General features: G+C 36.7%; 2 protein-coding genes across 10 annotated transcripts in view; one reads left to right on the top strand and one right to left on the bottom strand.

The window, feature by feature from the left end:
- adarb2 (adenosine deaminase RNA specific B2 (inactive)) overlaps positions 1 to 18,303 on the top strand; it is a 619,893-nt gene that overhangs the window by 279,463 nt on the left and 322,127 nt on the right. The window contains exon 6 of one of the 7 annotated variants that reach the window (XM_087309035.1): positions 119 to 229. The exons of the other annotated variants lie outside the window; for them this stretch is intronic. The gene's annotated coding sequence lies outside the window, so the exon portion shown is untranslated. The remainder of the gene's footprint in view (positions 1 to 118; positions 230 to 18,303) is intronic. 7 annotated transcript variants of the gene reach the window in all.
- Positions 1 to 18,303, bottom strand: part of ifnu (class II cytokine, IFN-u) — a 121,914-nt gene that overhangs the window by 97,219 nt on the left and 6,392 nt on the right. The window lies entirely within an intron of this gene.

The raw sequence follows: 18,303 nt of genomic DNA, 5'->3' as shown, positions 1-18,303 counted from the left end.
GTCAACAGTTTAAAAGTCTTAAAGGGACATTATTTACTCACCCTTCAAAACTCTGAACACAAAAGAAGATATTTTGATTTAAAAAAAAGACATTAATAGTCGTTTTTTCCTACTACAGGTATGGAAGGCAATGGGTGTCAGCATCCAGCAATTTATCAAAACATCTTCATTTGTGTTTAACAGAAGAAAGAAAAAGGTCAAACCTACATGAGGGAGAATAAATAATGGGGTAATTTTCATTTTGGGTGAACTATCCTTTTAAGCTCAGCAAGGATAAATGTATTTGAACTTAAATAAGGTGAGAATTAGAATATTGTCAAATATAATGAATATTTTAAAATAACAGGTCAATATTTAACATGTATAAAGGGCAACGCAATTGCACAGTAGGTAGTGCTGTCGCCTCACAGCAAGAAGGTTGCTGGTTCGATCATCGGCTGGGTTGGTTGGCATTTCTGTGTGGAGTTTGGATGTTCTCCTTGCGTTCTCGTGGGTTTCCTCTGGGTGCTCCGGTTTCCCCCACAGTCCAAAGACATGTGGTACAGGTGAATTTTGTAGGCTAAATTGCCCGGTGTATGAGTGTGTATGGATGTTTCCCAGAGATGGGTTGCAGCTGGAAGGGCATTCGCTGCGTAAAGTTGGCGGTTCATTCCGCTGTCGCGGCCCCAGATTAATAAAGGGACTAAGCCGAAAAGAAAATGAATGAATGAATGAAATTGACATATATTAAATATATTTGAATTAGCCTGATCTCACGAGAAAACATAAGTATTTCACGTTTTTTTAGTTTAGTGGCTAATTCGTACAAATTCAGTCGTACGAAATTGTACGATTTTAAAAAGGAGGCATGGCACCTAACCCCACCCCTAAATCCAACCGTCATTGGGGAATGAGCAAACATACGAATTAGATCGTACGAGTTCATACGAATTAGCCACTAAATCAAAAAGTTACGAATTGCTGTGAGATTGTGTTGATTTGAATATATATATATATATATATATATATATATATATATATATATATATATATATATATATATATATATATATATATATATATATATATATATATATATATATTTAAAAAGTGTTTACTCTTAGCAGCATTGATACAGTTATTAGAAATAATTATAATATTGATATAGTATACAAATAAAAAAAGTTATAAAACTATTGCAACATAAAATGTTTATTAAAAAAAAAAAAGTCTTTACTGTCACTTGATAGTTTTTATTCATTGTGACCCCAGAATGAACACTACGGAGACCCTAAAGCAGGGATGTCAAACTCAATTATATATTTGTGTTAACAATCAGTTAGAGAGATATTTCATACAATACTGAAAATTCTTTCATCATTTACTCACCCTTCACTTTCTTTCTCCTGTAGAAAACAAAAGAAGATGCTTTAAATAAACCTAGAAACATAACCATTGACTTCCATAGTATTTGTTTATCCTACTATGGAGGTCAGTGGTTTTCAGCTTTTTTCAGAATATCTTCTTTTGTGTTCAGTAGAAGATTTGAGCACTTGAGTAAATAGTGAGCCAATGTTCATTTCAGTGAACTATCCCTTTTAAATCTAATGTACCAAAATAATTGGCCAATGAGGGTGTATTTGTTCAAGTCAGTAGGGGTTAATACATTTGACTTAACTGCACACGTATTTTTCTTTTTATATGGACAAAAACAGCTTCATGTTGCACATTTTTCTTAAACAAACCGCATCTATGAAGTTTTAAAATCCTTAATGAACTTCTTTTAAATAAATGGATGATTACTATCATACATTAAAGGATTAAAATGGTTTGTTAACAGTAGAAAGTCATGCTAATTTTAATCTCTTTAGGCACCATTTGCATCATAATGTTGCTTCCCAATTTAAATCAGTCGGTTCCTCAGTTAATCAGCGTAATCAGCGATAAATATTAAATAATTAACACTCCTGAAAAAAAAATCTATTTAAATGCACAAACGACAACATAAGCTAATTAAAATAAACACCATGCTTAAGTCTGACGCTTTACAGCCGATTTTGTCAATAAAGCCAGTGAGGTCAAATTAATAATTCGGGAACATAAATCCCCCGAAACTAAAGTGATCCATCAGTCATGATTGTTTAAACGGACGTCATCTCATGCGCTGTTTGTGTGGGGATGACATTTTGAAATGGCCTGTCACCAGACTTCTCGCGCCGGTTAGAAGGAGTGAGGAAGCCTTCTCAAGTGTCTGCGGGTTAATCAGGAAATTAATTTATCTTCCTCGCCCAGGACATAATGAAGTGTGGAGGATAGAGGCATCATATAATGGGGTGAATAATTACACTGAGACATGTGCGAGGCAGAGGGAGAAATGGGTTGGTAATTAAGACAGAAGGAAACGCATGCAACGCACAGGGAAAAATGCCAGCGTCAGCCGCGATACGAGGAGGCCAGGTACGACTCTACACCTGCGACAAAAGGACACCAGCATTAATAACCCAGCCCATTATGACTCAACCAGGCCGTTGTTGATTTATTTAATCACAGAAATAGCACCGGCGTCGTAGTTAATATGCATTTCTGTATGCGCCGAGTTCCACTTTTGCAGAGCTACTTATTCACAATCTAATTAGGTCATCTTCCCTGTTGTTTCATGCGCAAGCGGCTTTCCTAACTTTGTGTGTATGTGTGTGTGTGTGTGTTTGTGTGTGATTATACTCAACCTGACAAAAAGTCATGTCACATATCCAAGTTTTAGGAACAACAAATAATAATTTGACTTCTAGTTGATCATTTGGTATCAGAAATGGCTTATATGAAAGTTGAAGGCCTCTAGATAATGCTTATTTGTCCAAAATAAAATCTGATCATGCCTTGATTTTTAACTATTTCATTAGGACAGTATGGTCTGACTTTGCTTAGACTAAAGTCTTGTCACTGAACATAAATAATGTCCAGTATAGAATATAAAGTCATGCTGCAGTGGAGACAGAATTAATATTTTGCGTGACTCCATGAGCTTGGAGGACTGCATCCATACATCTCTGCAATGACTCAAATCACTTATTAATAAAGTCATGTGGAATGGCAAAGAAAGCATTGCAGGAACCCAAAGTTCATTAAGACTCTTCGGATTCATCTTCAATGCCTCCTCCCTCCTCTTACCCCAGACATGCTCAATAATGTTCATGTTAGGTGACTGGCTGGCCAATCCTGGAGCACCTCTTTACTTTCAGCAACTTTGATGTGGAGGCTGAAGTTCTCACAACTGGGATCGATGGCAAGATATTTGTCTAGTAGTGTATAGTATACATCTGACATAAGAGATTGTTGAAAAGAGCTGTAGGGGGTCAGAAAAAGATTTGATCTGTTAATCTCTCGAGTCTTCGGTTTGAGTTGTTCGTTCATCGTTTTAAAGACAGTAGCCAATCAAATACAGTCAGAGCCGGAAAAAAGATTTGATCTGTTCATCTCTTGAGTCTTCGGTTTGAGTTATTCGTTCATCGTTTTAAAGACAGTAGCCAATCAAATACAGTCAGAGCCGGAAAAAAGATTTGATCTGTTCATCTCTTGAGTCTTCGGTTTGAGTCGTTCTTTCATCGTTTAAAGACAGTAGCCAATCAAATACAGTCAGAGCCGGAAAAAAGATTTGATCTGTTCATCTCTCTAGTCTAAGGTTTGAGTCGTTCTTTTATCGTTTTAAAGACAGTAGCCAATCAAATACAGTCAGAGCCAGAAAAAAGATTTGATCTGTTCATCTCTCGAGTCTTCGGTTTGAGTCGTTCGTTCATCGTTTTAAAGACAGTAGCCAATCATATACAGTCAGAGCCGGAAAAAAGGTTTGAGTCGTTCGTTCATTGTTTTAAAGACAGTAGCCAATCAAATACAGTCAGAGCCAGAAAAAATATTTGATCTGTTCATCTCTCGAGTCTTCGGTTTGAGTCGTTCTTTCATCGTTTTAAAGACAGTAGCCAATCATATACAGTCAGAGCCGGAAAAAAGGTTTGAGTCGTTCGTTCATTGTTTTAAAGACAGTAGCCAATCAAATACAGTCAGAGCCAGAAAAAATATTTGATCTGTTCATCTCTCGAGTCTTCGGTTTGAGTCGTTCGTTCATCGTTTTAAAGACAGTAGCCAATCATATACAGTCAGAGCCGGAAAAAAGGTTTGAGTCGTTCGTTCATTGTTTTAAAGACAGTAGCCAATCAAATACAGTCAGAGCCAGAAAAAAGATTTGATCTGTTCATCTCTCGAGTCTTCGGTTTGAGTTGTTTGTTCATCATGTAAAAGACAATAGCCAATCATATACAGTAAGAGCCGAAAAAAGATTTGATCTGTTCATCTCTTAAGTCCTCTTGAGTCATTTCTTTACATGCTGTCACTTGATGAAAGAACGACTCAAAAACCCGAAGACTTGAACAGTGAACTAATCATGAGTCCTTTCATCTCAGACTGTGCATTGGTTAAGGTAATATGGGACTGTCAGCGTGACGTGAACACACAACTCAAATTTGAAGCCTGAGGTGAGCTCTGCTAATCATAGACAAGGCACCAGGTAAACAGATTATTTTCTCTTTCTTATAGCATTCTAGTTATGATTGTTTATATTGTGATCAAGGTATAGTTATAGATGATTTTGGAAGCAACTCGTGACATTTAAATAATATTTAGGCCAGTTAAAAGAAATGACTCAAAAAAAAGATTTGTTCATCTCTATGAATGAGACTCAAAGATCCAAGTCAGGAAAATGATCCGATGTTCCCATTGTTATGCTTTAGAAGAACTTATGGCACCGTTTAACTCTGTGGAAACTTTTTAAAACGAAACATGTTTTAAGTCTACTGGAAGACTCGAGCTGTATAGAGCTGTTCGGTGCTGCAGCGAAGCTTTGAAAGATGTTCAGAAGTGTAAATGAAGTTCACCTCAGTCATTAACATGAAGGGCTTTGTAATCAGGGTAATTGTGGATAATAACTCAGAGCAGAGAGCAGCCGTCTGTCCCTCCCTCTGCAGGGGACGAGCACCCTAAAGGGCTTCTCCCACCGCTTTCACACTGTAATCAGCTTGTGACTCTCAGCATATCGGACTGATCGTTCTGCACATCATGATTAGGATTAAAGAGATGTTGCTGAAGTTGAGGCCTTCTTTTCTGTTTAATTATCACTCCAATTTAAAGGTGCTAACTGGAGATAAAATATTATTCAGAGGTAGATTTTTCACAAGATTTAGGTATAAATCTTATCTCAGACAACTCTTATAAATTAATGATATTATATTATTTACTATTATATACTGTTATAATACAATAAATATAAACTATAAATACTATTATTATTATTATGCTGTAAGTTTGTGATTCATGGGACCTTGATTTCCACTCTACATTTTAATATTTAATGTACAAAATTTAAGAAAAAGCTTTAAATATATAGAGTTTAGGTCAGAATTATTAGCCCCCCCGAATTATTAGCTCCTCTGTTTATTTTTCCCCAATTTCTGTTTAACTGAGAGAAGATTTTTTCAGCACATTTTTAATCATAATAGTTTAAATAAATCATCTCTAATATCTGATTTATTTTTTCTTTGCCATGATGACAGTAAATAATATTTGACTAGATATTTTTCAAGACACTTCTATACAGCTTAAAGTGACATTTAAAGAATTAACTAGGTTAATTAGGTTAACTAGGCAGGTTAGGGTAATTAGGCAAGTTATTGTATAACGAGAGACTATTGTAGACTATTGGAAAAAAAATTGCCTAAAGGGGCTAATACTTTTGTCCTTAAAATGGTGTTTAATAAATAAATTTTTTTAAAAATATTATCAGACATATAAAATATAAATATATAAATAAAAATAGAAAAAATAAATAAATATAAAAAAGAGAAAAAACAGTAGACTTAAACTGTACACACACACACACACACACACACACACATATATATATATATATATATATATATATATATATATATATATATATATATATATATATATATATATATATATATATTATTAAATTATCTTTGCTAGAGTAAAATCAGTTTTTAATTTTTAAAGATTTTTGTAAAGTTTTAAGATATGAAGATAAATTTTTCAAGATTTTTATAATTCTGTGGTTCTTTTTGCCTCGGTCAAAAGAGGGGAAAAAAGAAAATATTTGGAAATAGCATTGAGAATAACAATAAGAATCAATAAAAGACTAATCTTTTTTGGGCTTATCTATTATTATTATTATTATTATTATTATTATTATTATTATTATTATTATTCATTCATTCATTCATTCATTTTCTTGTTGGCTTTGTCCCTTTATTAATCCGGGGTCGCCACAGCGGAATGAACCGCCAACATATCCAGCAAGTTTTTTTTACGCAGCGGATGCCCTTCCAGCCGCAACCCATCTCTGGAAAACATCCACAAACACATTCATACACACACTCCTACAATACGGACAATTTAGCCTACCCAATTCACCTGTACTGCATGTCTTTGGACTGTGGGGGAAACCGGAGCACCCAGTGGAAACCCACGCGAAGGCAGGGGGAACATGCAAACTCCACACAGAAACACCAGCTGAACCGAGGTTCGAACCAGCGACCCAACGACCTTCTTGCTGTGAGGCTATTATTATTATTATTATTATTATTTTTATTAGTAGTAGTAGTAGTAGTAGTATTTTGATAAATTCTAAATTGAATTCAAAACCAACATCAGAGAAATGCTGGAATAAAAAAAAAGTCTTTTTGTTCCACTTTGTGAAAGAAAACGTCTAATTAATTACCCTCATACCGCCCCCAAAAAAGCAGGGCCAGAATGCACTCCAAATAAAAGATTATTGTTATTAATAAGTCAAGCTAAAGCAATACATCATCACTGAAACCTAAGAAATGGGCACAAAATGTCTCGGTGTCAGTGTAATATAACTTTATCAGCCTGATTTAAAAAAAAGTTTTAAAAGTAGGACAGAACAAGACACCACAGACCAAAAAAACCCCCACTCATCCTGTGACTCCATTAGTCAATATTACAGATGTTTCATTTATGCCATATTTAAATTTCACCACCTTGTTTTATTGCTGGTACTTATGCAGAGCAGATGTCTGTTCACCCGCCACTAATATCATCAGAGCGGGAGAGGAAATGTTTGTCTGGTGTCTCTCTTTGAGATATCTCTCTTAATTGCTGTTATTTGTCGCTGTGGAATATTGATAGCGCTGGAGGGAAAGATTGGCAGCTGCATGAATCGTTATTAGCCGGCCTGTTGGCAGAGGCGAAAAGGTTCGATATACAGACGCTCGGCATCGGCAGGGCCCGAGGGAAACTGCTACCCTCTCAGACAAGAGATAATTACCCATCTGAGAACCACTGCGCCCGGGGCATCAGCCACGCACACACACACACACACACACACACACACACACATATATACACACACACACACAAATAGGGTCCTGCTGCCAGAAAGAGAGAGAGACGCACATTGTGGTATTTACACAGGTGAGCAAGATTGATAATTGGTAATCTAAGAGGAAAAAAACGATTCCAGCTCTTAAATGTTATGAAAGAATAAACAGACCTATTAATTTAGCATTGCCCTTGTTATCTTATTTATACATTTAAAAGCTTGCGCCTACAGTTTCGTTATTACAGGCCTTATTATGGACCTCTAAATCATTTGAAATTTAGTAAATTCATGCTTAATAAAAAACAGCTAAGTTTTTTCAAGTCAGTCTTTAAAGCATTCATCCATTCAATTGATTCGTTCAAACATGTCGATTCATTCAGGAACAGAAATAAGAGGCATGCCGGGATTGTTGCGAATCATTCTTTCAACCATTTGATGTGAATAAATAACACAAAAATCCCACAAAATCATAAAAAAAAACTAATAGCCCAGACTAGATGCCATAATTTAAAGATTTTGACTCTAAAATATTATAAAAGAGTAAACAGCCCTAATAATTTAGCTTCACCCTTGTTGTCTTGTGTATAAAACGTTTTAAAGTCTACCATTTTGTATTAAATAACACGTATCCTGGTCCTCTAAATCATACAGAATTTAATAAATTCATGCTTAATAAAATATTAGTTATGAAGTCTTTTTAAGTTGGTCATCAAAACCTTCATCCATTCAATCGATTTGTTCAGAAATGTCGATTCATTCAGAAACATAAATAAGAGGCGTAAGGAGTTTGTTGTTGCATCATTCTTTCAACCATTTGGTGTGAAAAATGCTCCAAAAATCTTACAAAATCATAAAAATACAAATGGCACAGACTAGACGGCATGCATGAATCAATGCTTTTTTATTTTACTAACACTATATAATAACTAGGCCCAAACAGAATCTGCACGCAGAAATCTGCAGATTACCACAGATTTTTATCCCATTGAGTGTTTTTATTTACTTGTGTAAATTTAGATTTATTGTTTTGAAATTCATTTCAGTAATTATATTGATTAATATGAAAGTGTTCATTTGATTTATGTACAAAACAGTCATATTTTCTGTCTTTTAGTAGAGATATTATATGATAAACTTGCTCTGTTTACCAAATAAGTGAATTTAAATAGATTTGCATTGTAAACATTAGATAAAAGTTTAAAAGCTATTATTTTTTATTTCATATAATAAGTTTTTAGTTCTCAAATTCACAAAATTCTCCACAGAAATAGCAAGAAAATTTCAGAAGATTTTGTCTGGCCTGAGTCATAACCATGTTTTCCATTGTTGGGAAAACATCATTTGAAAGCCAATGGGCTCTTTTTTAATGATCTAGGTGCAAAGTCTAAAGTGCATGGTGCAAAAGCGTTAAGGCCGTGTCCGACTCCACGTTTGCTATTTTAAGGATGGAGAACTACGGTTTGCACCGCAGCACATGGTCTAACAGTGATTATACTCTAAATGTAAATGTAATGAGTTGTGGGTGTGTTTTAAACATAACATGCATTAAACCTATCAGAGTCTCATCTCCCATTTCCTTTAAAAGTCAGTTGCGTCGTGCTATGGCACATTTGCTGTTTACAAGGCGGACTTTATAAGTGAAAAAACGCTTCACTAGTGAAAAAACAGATAAACAAAGCATCTGCAGCGCAAGGATAAAGAACGAGCCTCCACCATTCGGCCTCTTTACTTTTACTCTTTACTCCTTAACTTTCATGTATAAGGAAACGGTGTTGTACGCACTCCACTGAAGTCAACCATTAGCCTACATATTTAATTTAGTTTGTTAAGTGCAAAGATTTGCTTCAAAACTTCGTGCCAAACACGTCTTGCGCCTTATTGTGCCAGGTGTATGGTATGGCCCTTATGCAAAAAGAAACACTGCAAGTGTCTTTAACCTTGTAAACTGTGTCATAAGAAAATAGCTCTACAAATAACTGGACACTTGTTTCCTATAAATATTAACATTCTGTATTTGTCCTTTGTCCATAAAAAAGTAACTGGTAAACCTACAGTATGGGAGCCACTACTTGTATAAAAATAAAGTGATGCTTTTATACTGCTGTGTGATATTAGAGTTTAAATGTATTTTGAACACAGTAAACCTGTGCTTAGCCGGTACTGTAGCTGAATGTACATTTAATTGCTGACATTTAATCAATAGACTCAAATGGCAAAGGAGACCTATTATTCGCTGGTTCATCAATCCTGTATGACAAAGTGAAAGTGAGTTGAGATAATTGTCAAGCAGGAGGTTTTCAGTAAAGGTCAAAAGTAGTTTGCTCAGAGGATCAGTGTGAGGATTTGTGGATTGAGTTGACTGTGGGCCAAAGTACTCCTGTTAACAGGAAAGATGCTGGAATACTCTCTCTCTCTCTCTCTCTCTCTCTCTCTCTCTCTCTAACAATGTCACAAGCTATAGAGCTGAAATGTAATGATTTAAAGTGTTGCAATTTACACATTTACACTGCAGTGAATTAATTTTCCAGAAATCTGATAAAAGCAACAGTTTTTGTGTTTGCGAAACCACCAGAGGCCGCTGTGTACACGTTTTAAGATCTCAAAATACTCTCGCGAGTGCCATTCACGCCTGCTCTTCTCACATAAATCCGAGGCCGCTGTCGACTGACCGACTGACCAACCCTCCTTCCTTTACCCCAACCAATAGTGTTTTCTAAAGCACAGATTGACCAGCCCACCCACTTCCCTAAACCCAATCACAGTTTTAAAATGCAGTCAAGAAAAAGAAAAGCCCGCGCCTGATTTTTACCACATTTTCAGATTTTACCACATTCTCACCCTGTTGTTAATTTTTTTTTTTTCCTACTTTTGTTTTTGTCTTACCTGCCTTCTGGAACCGTTATTCATCGAATTCGCTCAGTCAACTGCAAGCTGGTTGACTGAAATACATATTGCGGCCCCTACTGGATTTGACGCGCAAATGGGACATAAGACAAATTTGAGATCATCAAAATGTGTACAGAGCGGCCTCGGGTAGAATTTTAAAAACAAAAACTGAAAGCAGACATAGCTCTGGATATGCAATTTTTATTCGCTAGACCTGGAGGACCTGTGTATTTATCAACAATAAGCTAGGTTGGATTTATCAGGGGTTACCAGAGCAAACTGAACTCTGCCAGATCAACAGACGGATATATTTATGGATAGATAGATGGATAGATGGATGTATGGCTGGACGAACGGACAGACAGACAGATAGACGGATAGATAGATAGATAGATAGATAGATAGATAGATAGATAGATAGATAGATAGATAGATAGATAGATAGATAGATAGATAGATAGATAGATAGATAGATAGATAGATAGATAGATAGACGGACAGATAGATGGACAGATAAACAGACAGACAGATAGACAGACGGACGTACAAATAGATAGATTGATTGATCACAGTATCGTGATCATGTGTTTCAGTGTATTCTTGGCAGAAGCACACAGACACATGCAAACAGCATTTCAAGCTGGAGTGAGCAACACCTGCTGCGTGCCCTTTGGAGTCCAGGCCGGCGAGACTTGATTAATCATCATATGACAGACTCTCCGTCATCACACCAGCTTTAATTATGAAAGCTATAAATTATTATTTTTTTAGAACTGTATAGATCATCTGCGCCAAAGCGTCCACAACAGGTGGATATTTTGTCTCCCCTTCGGAGTCTCTGGTGTCATTGAGTCGGGGTGATGTATGGCAGAAGCTGTGATTTCTCGCTTGTGAAATACTCCCTGTCTGGCATTACTTACTGTCTGTATCTGGCACCAAATAAAACAATGTGAGAAATTATATCCATTATCACTGAGGTGCACAGGACGTGTGGGTTTAATAAATAACGGCATCTATCTGAATCAAAAGCTATGAAGGAATGGCAAGTCTGTCGCTCTAAGAATGAATTCTTGTGTGAAACAAAGCTGAATGTCGAAAGCAAATCATTGGTTTGTGTTTCATACTAATAATTTGATTAAACATATCCTGAATATAGTAGCACGGTAGCTTAGTGTTAGCACTGTCGCCTTACAGCAAGGAGCTCGCTGGTTTGAGTCCCGGTTGGGCCAGTTGGCATTTCTGTGTGGAGTTTGCATGTTCTCCCCATGTTGACGTGGGTTTCCTCCGGGTGCTCTGGTTTCCCCCACATTGCAAAGACATGCGCTATAGGGGGATTAGATAATCAAAATTGGCCATAGTGTATGAGTGGCTGTGAGAGTATATGGGTGTTTCCCAGTACTGGGTCGTGACTGGAAGCATATCCGCTGCGTAAAACATATGCTAGAATAGTTGGTGGTTCATTCCACCATGGTGACCCCTGATAATCAGAGACTAAGCCAAAGAAAAATGAATGAATAATTGTCCACTTACAGTTTAAACTCTCTCTTCTTTTGCAGCCTGTCACTGTACTCTTCAGGGACAACTATATTGGTTTTTTTTTTTTTTTTGCTCAAGTAATTGTGTTTGTTTAGCCCCTCTCTCTGATCCTACTATCAAGACAGTTGTGCTAGCAAAGTATTAAAGATCCAGCTTCTGGCATCAGTTGCTAATAATTGTGCCTCTTGATCCTAGGCTAGTGAAGTTTACCTAAACAGCTCTTACCAGTTAATCTTAGTTACGATCACTGCCATACAGGTCTTGACACCAATAGAACCCCTTTATTCCTAATCTCCCCTTTGCAAATAACTGGTATTTATGAAATGGGTGGCAGCTCCAGATTAGTGGGACTTGAGCTCCAAGAGGACTGTACAAACCCCCTGGGGCTTTTGATTGATTTATTCAATGTCTTTTATGGAGTCACTTATGACCTTACCCCAACCCTAAACTTACTCCTTAAAGTAACAAGTTGTGTTTTAATAACATTTACTACCACAACTGTAAACCTACCCCTTACAATAACCTGTTGGGTTTTATTAACATCTAGTACCACACCTCTTAACCTACCCCATTCAGTAACCTGTTCTATTAGCATCTACAGTACTACCACAACCTCTAAATATACCCATGACAGTATACTGTAGTGCTTTATTAGTGTCTTCTACCACAACCTTAAACCTGCCCCTTATAGTAACCTGTTGTGTTTTAGTACTGTCTTGTACCATAACTCTAAGCCTTTTCCCTACAGTAACCTGTTGTGTTTTATTAGCCTCTACTAACCTAACTCTAAACCTACCCCTTACAGTAACCTGTGTTTTATGAACATCTAGTACCACAACCCTAAACATACCCCTCACAGTAACCTGTTGTGTTTTATTATTGTCCACTACCACAACCCTAAACCTACCCCTCACAGTAACCTGTTGTGATTTAATGGCGTCTACTAACACAACCCTAAACCTAACCCTCACAGTAATCTGTCTTGTTTTATTATTGTCTTCTATCACAACCCTAAATCTAACCCTTACCGTAATCTGTCTTGTTTAATTATTGATTACTACCACAACCGTAACCTACCTCTTAAGGCTGATTTATACTTCTGCGTCAAGCGCACACGTATGCATTGGCGCTATGTATTCGCATAGCCCTCGCCATCGCCAATGCGCACCTCTCCAAGAATGTAACTACACATCGCAATGACGCATAGCGAAAGCTCTGTGATTGGTCAGCTTGGTTGTGCTGACGAGTGTGAGCGGGGTTGAGAGCCGCGCAAGCCCGATGGAGCGAGTGTTTACAAGTGTCGAGTTCTGTAAAGGAGCTTCAGATGTAAACTGTTGTTTTGTGTTTACCTTATGATTAAAGTTGTTGCATGTCCGCCGGTTCCCTGCCTCAAAATGAGCGAGTTTGAGCCACTTGTATGTTAAGGTAGCATTCAGAAAAAAACAAAACACCAGTGAAGAAACTCAACACAGGGGAACATAAACACCTACTGCCCACTAGCATTTCGGAAGTGTTATTGCAGAGCAACAAAAACAGCGTGCTGAATTATAAATGCATGGCAATGTGCATTGCATGCGCCGTGGTTCATGCTGATCACTCAACGCAGAAGTATACCTGTTGTGTTTAAATTAACATCTAGCACCACAACTCTAAACCTACCCTTTTACTGTAGCCTGTCGTGTTTTATTAGCATCTACTATCACAACCCTAAACCGACCCCTCACAGTAACCTGTTGTTTATTATTAATGTTTACCACCACAACTGAACCAAATACTCATTACATGTCAAGTTTTACCAACATCTAGTACCATAACTCTAAACCTACACCTTACCGTAACCTGTTGTGTTTTATTAGTGTCTACAACCACAACTCTAAACCTATCCCTTACAGTTGTGTTTTATTAAAGTCACTACCCCAAACCTGCTCCCTTGTAATGTCAAGTTGTACTGACAAAGACAGTTTGTGATATAGTTTCCATTTTCAGTTTCCTTTATTTATGTCAGGGGTGTTAAACTCAATTCCTGGAGGGCCGAAGCCCTGCACAGTTTAGTTCCAACCCTGCTCCAACACACTTACCTGTAGGTTTCAAACAAGCCTGAAGGACTCAATTAGTTTGATCAGGTGTGTTTAATTAGGGTTGGAACTAAACTGTGCAGAGCTGCGGCCCTTTTGGAACTGAGTTTGACACCTGTGATTTATGTCATTCAACACATCACAATAGAATTGTAATGCAGAACGAAATTACGTTGCAACAGACCCAACAAGAACATAAAAAAACATCCCTATACAAACACTATAAAATCCTAACATGATAAATAAGCTTTTATAATTCCATAAAAATATAATTATATAAGATATAACCTATTTTTTTAAATCTCTGAAGAGAATAACTTAATGCTTAAATACCTATTTCACCATTTGTTGTAATATTAACAATTTATGCTAGTTTAACAAATTTATTGATTTATTATTTAACACTAGCTATCAACAATGCTTAAGAAATGGTATTATTCAAGTCTTATAATGACAAAACCGCACTGATTTGCTCCTCAGGCCTCTGTAACTGCCTGGCGTGCCTGAAGGCATGAATGAGAGCAGGCTATGACCAGGGTGGGTTTGATCCCCTAAAATGTTATTTGCCCTAGACAGACACATATACTTGCTTATGTCAAAATGTCATGACAAAGACATCTCCAACAGTGTCATCTTTGCATTAAAAATGACATAAATGAGCAAATGACACTTAATAACATAATGCCATCAATGTCTTAAGCATGCACACAATTTCTTTTATCTTCATGGCATGCGTCAGTTCATGATAATAAAGGTTGCATGACAGTCTTAAGTAAAGTGTTACCGACTTGTATTTGCTATTGATCCTGATAATGACTTTATGTTAATGCCACAGTGTGCATTTATAAAGTGCCTTAAAGGCCTAGTTAATAGTAAATGAGATTTCAGCATTGGAATACTGACCAAATCCATCTTACAAAGGAGCAAGATAACATGCACCCATTTGTCACTCTTCCTAAAGGTTTATACAAACAGCTTACAACAGCCTAACGCATTTTAGCACGGATATCAACAATCCAGACATCCGGCGCAGATACTCGCATGCCAAGATACATTAGAGCTGCTCGCGGGGCAGGAAAAAAGCGAGACGGCTCTAATAAATTCACTGGTAGACATGATGTCCATTCATCTCCCGCCGCTGCTTGTTGAATAAAAGGTTCCATGAATTCAGTTTATTATCTGCCGAGCGCAAAAGCCTGTGCCACTTGATTTCCCTGAGCAGTCGATAAATTGAGCAAGGCCACGGCAGCATTGTATGTGTCTCCCAAACGGAGTGTGTAAGCCAGAAAACCACCCTTTCCCCACCGATTCTCACCTCGATTCTTCCCTCCGTGCATTAAACCTGTGATAGCGCCTTTCAAAATTCACGGGGAAGAGTGGTGTGTATGAATTGCTCGCTGTGCTTTCAAGCTGTATTTGTGTGCTTTCAAGCACGCCGCAGTAATGCGACTTTTCCTTCAGTCTAATAAGGACACAAGCACTCAGGATGAAAAGGATTACTTTGTGTATTTACATGGCACTGCGCTTTTCGAGCACGTACTTGAAGGAAACACTGGATGAGGAGAAGGAGTGTGGGCGAACAACTGACAGTAGATTTTTTGGATTTAACCAAACATACTTTTTGAAATGTTTTCCAGTAAAAAATAAATTATACACAGTTGAAGTCAGAATTATTAGCCCTTCTGAATTCCTCCTGTATTTTCCCCCAATTACTATTTAACGGAGAGAAGATTTTATCAACACATTTCTAAACATAATATATTTAACTATATATTTAGCATTTATTATGTCAAAGGTTCCAAAAGGATAAAATATGATAAAAAAGAGATGAGTAGAAGAAGAAATAAGCTTAAGTAATAGATGAATAAATTATGTCGTAATGGGCTGGGAAAATAATAAGCTTGTGTTTCATCCCACTCCATTTTCGACCATGTTGAAATGTATCTATTTATTTTTGTTACTGATATTTTATGTATGATATTTTTGATCGAAAATCAATAAATCAAATCAAATCAAATCAATTAGGGTTGGGTCGATAGACGATGCCACCATCCATCGCCAATGGTGGACAGACATTACGATGCTGAGCTGGCATTGCGATCCTCCACCTCACCCCTGTTACAGCAGCAACCTGCTCACGAAACAAACTCAGGCCCTGTTCACACTAATATGTCTTAGTTTTAAAATGACATTTTAAAACGAAAACGATCCACATCCACACTGATGTTTCACCTAGCATTTCTGAACAGCTTTCCATCCAGACTGTCCCACTGAAAACACACATCAATTGACCACACAAACACACACACACTAATGCGCTGCAGCATATGCACACGTCTGAGCTCCAGGCATCAGCAGGTGCTTTCAGCACAAAACCCCAGAGAGCAGTGCACGTCGGACAGTTTATCAAGGATGTACCGCTGGATGGCGTCTCACTATAGTTGTTAAACATGATATTTAATTAATCTTGTCTCTATCTAACGACTCCTCTGTCTATTGAATCCATCAGGTAACGTGTCACAGCATCAGTAAACTGCTTCAATCTTCGCTTTCACGCTTGTACTGAGTCATTTTTAGTGTAAACCTCAGATACTGTTGGCTGGTTCCTGTTGGTTGTGCACCTTTTTATCAACCAAATTTGTCGACGCTATTACAACGACACAGATCACTCTACCTATTCATGCCAGAGTCCTGCGGAAAAAGTGATTGACAGGTGGTAATTTGTGTGTAACTCATCTTTACTTATTTATGATTTGGTTATGGGTAAAACAAAGACCATGTGGGTCAGGTAGTTGAAATGGTAAGCTACAAATAATTAATTCGTTATGAATTAGTTAATTATTCATAAATAATAATTCAGAGCATCATCCATCGCGATGTTCCCCATTAGACATCGTACAATGCCGAATTGATCAACATTGCCCAACCCTAGTTTTAATAACTATTTTTAATATCTGATTTCTTTTATCTTTGCCATGATGGCAGTACATAATTTTATACTAGATGTTTTTCAAGATACTAGTATACAACTTAAAGTGACATTTAAAGGCTTAACTAGGTTAATTAGGGTAAAGTTAGGGTAAAATTAGGGTAATTGGGCAAGTCCTTGTGTAACAGTGGATTGTTCTGTAAACAATCAAAATATATATAGAGGGGGCGTCACAGTCAGTTCCTGGAAGGCTGCAGCCCTGCAGTTTAGTTCCAACCCTAGTTAGACACACTTGATCCAACTAATTGAGTCCTTTAGGCTGGTTTGAAACCTGCAGGTAAGGAGGGTTGAAACCTGCAGGGTTGGAACTAAACTGTGCAGGGCTGAAGCCCTCCAGGAACTGACTTTGACACCCCTGGATTAAAGGGTCTAATAATAATGACTTTGAAATGTTTTTTTATTATTATTATTATTATGATTTTGATTATTATTATTATTATTATTATTATTATTATTAAAAACGGCTTTTATTGTAGTCGAAATAAAACAAATCAGACTTTCTCCAGAAAAAAGAATATATTGCGAAAAATTCCTTGCTCTGTTAAACATCATTTAGAAAATATTTAAAAGGGCAAATAAGTATATTAAAACTGTTTATGAAGGATCATATGACACAAACAACAAATCAGTTGTCATCCATCACTTTTCCATATATGTAATTGTAATGCATTGCATTCATATTAACATTTCACCAAATAAAGTCACACCTTATTTTAAAGTGCAGTTATCACCATTAACAGTCTATTAACTAAGATACTAATTAGTACTAAATAAAAAAAAATTGTTTATGAATATTTAATAATAATAGTAGTTGGGTTTGAGTATAGGATTAGGGGTGTGGAATAAGATCATACTTTATACAGTAAGTACTAATAAACAGCCAATGTCTTAATAAAAAGCAGGTAATAAGATTACAGTTAATAGTGGGAATTAAACTATTTAAACTGAAAGGTTTTTTATCAAAACTAAAGTTATAAAAAATATATATAGAGTTGTAACTAGTATTATAAGTTGTAGATATTATACGGATTATTATTATGGCATTGGCTCGGTGGCTTACTGTTGCCTTACAGCAAAAAGGTTGCTGGTCTAAAGACATGCGCTATGAGTGTGTCTGTGTGTGTAAATGAGAGTATGAGTGTTTTCCAGTACTGGGTTTCAGCTGGAAGGGCATCCGCTGCGTAAAACATATGCCGGATTAATTAGCGGTTTATTCAGCTGTTGCCGACACCTGATAAATAAGGGACTAAGCCGAAGGAAAATGAATGAATAATGATTGTTCGTATTACTTTAAGTTAGAATAAAAGTGCACCATGCACAGTTGTGAACGGTCAAACTTTAACAAAAAGTATTCCAACTTTCCTTTGTACTGACTCATGTCGAGGTGCGTTTTGTTTTCTTGTCTCTTTACTTTTTAAAACCTTCCT

This window comes from Danio rerio, chromosome 24 (assembly GCF_052040795.2).
Source record: "Danio rerio strain M-AB ecotype USA chromosome 24, GRCz13ab, whole genome shotgun sequence".
Classification (NCBI taxonomy): domain Eukaryota; kingdom Metazoa; phylum Chordata; class Actinopteri; order Cypriniformes; family Danionidae; genus Danio; species Danio rerio.
The sequence above is the reverse complement of the archived record's forward strand: the minus strand, read 5'-3'. Positions and strand labels throughout refer to the sequence as shown.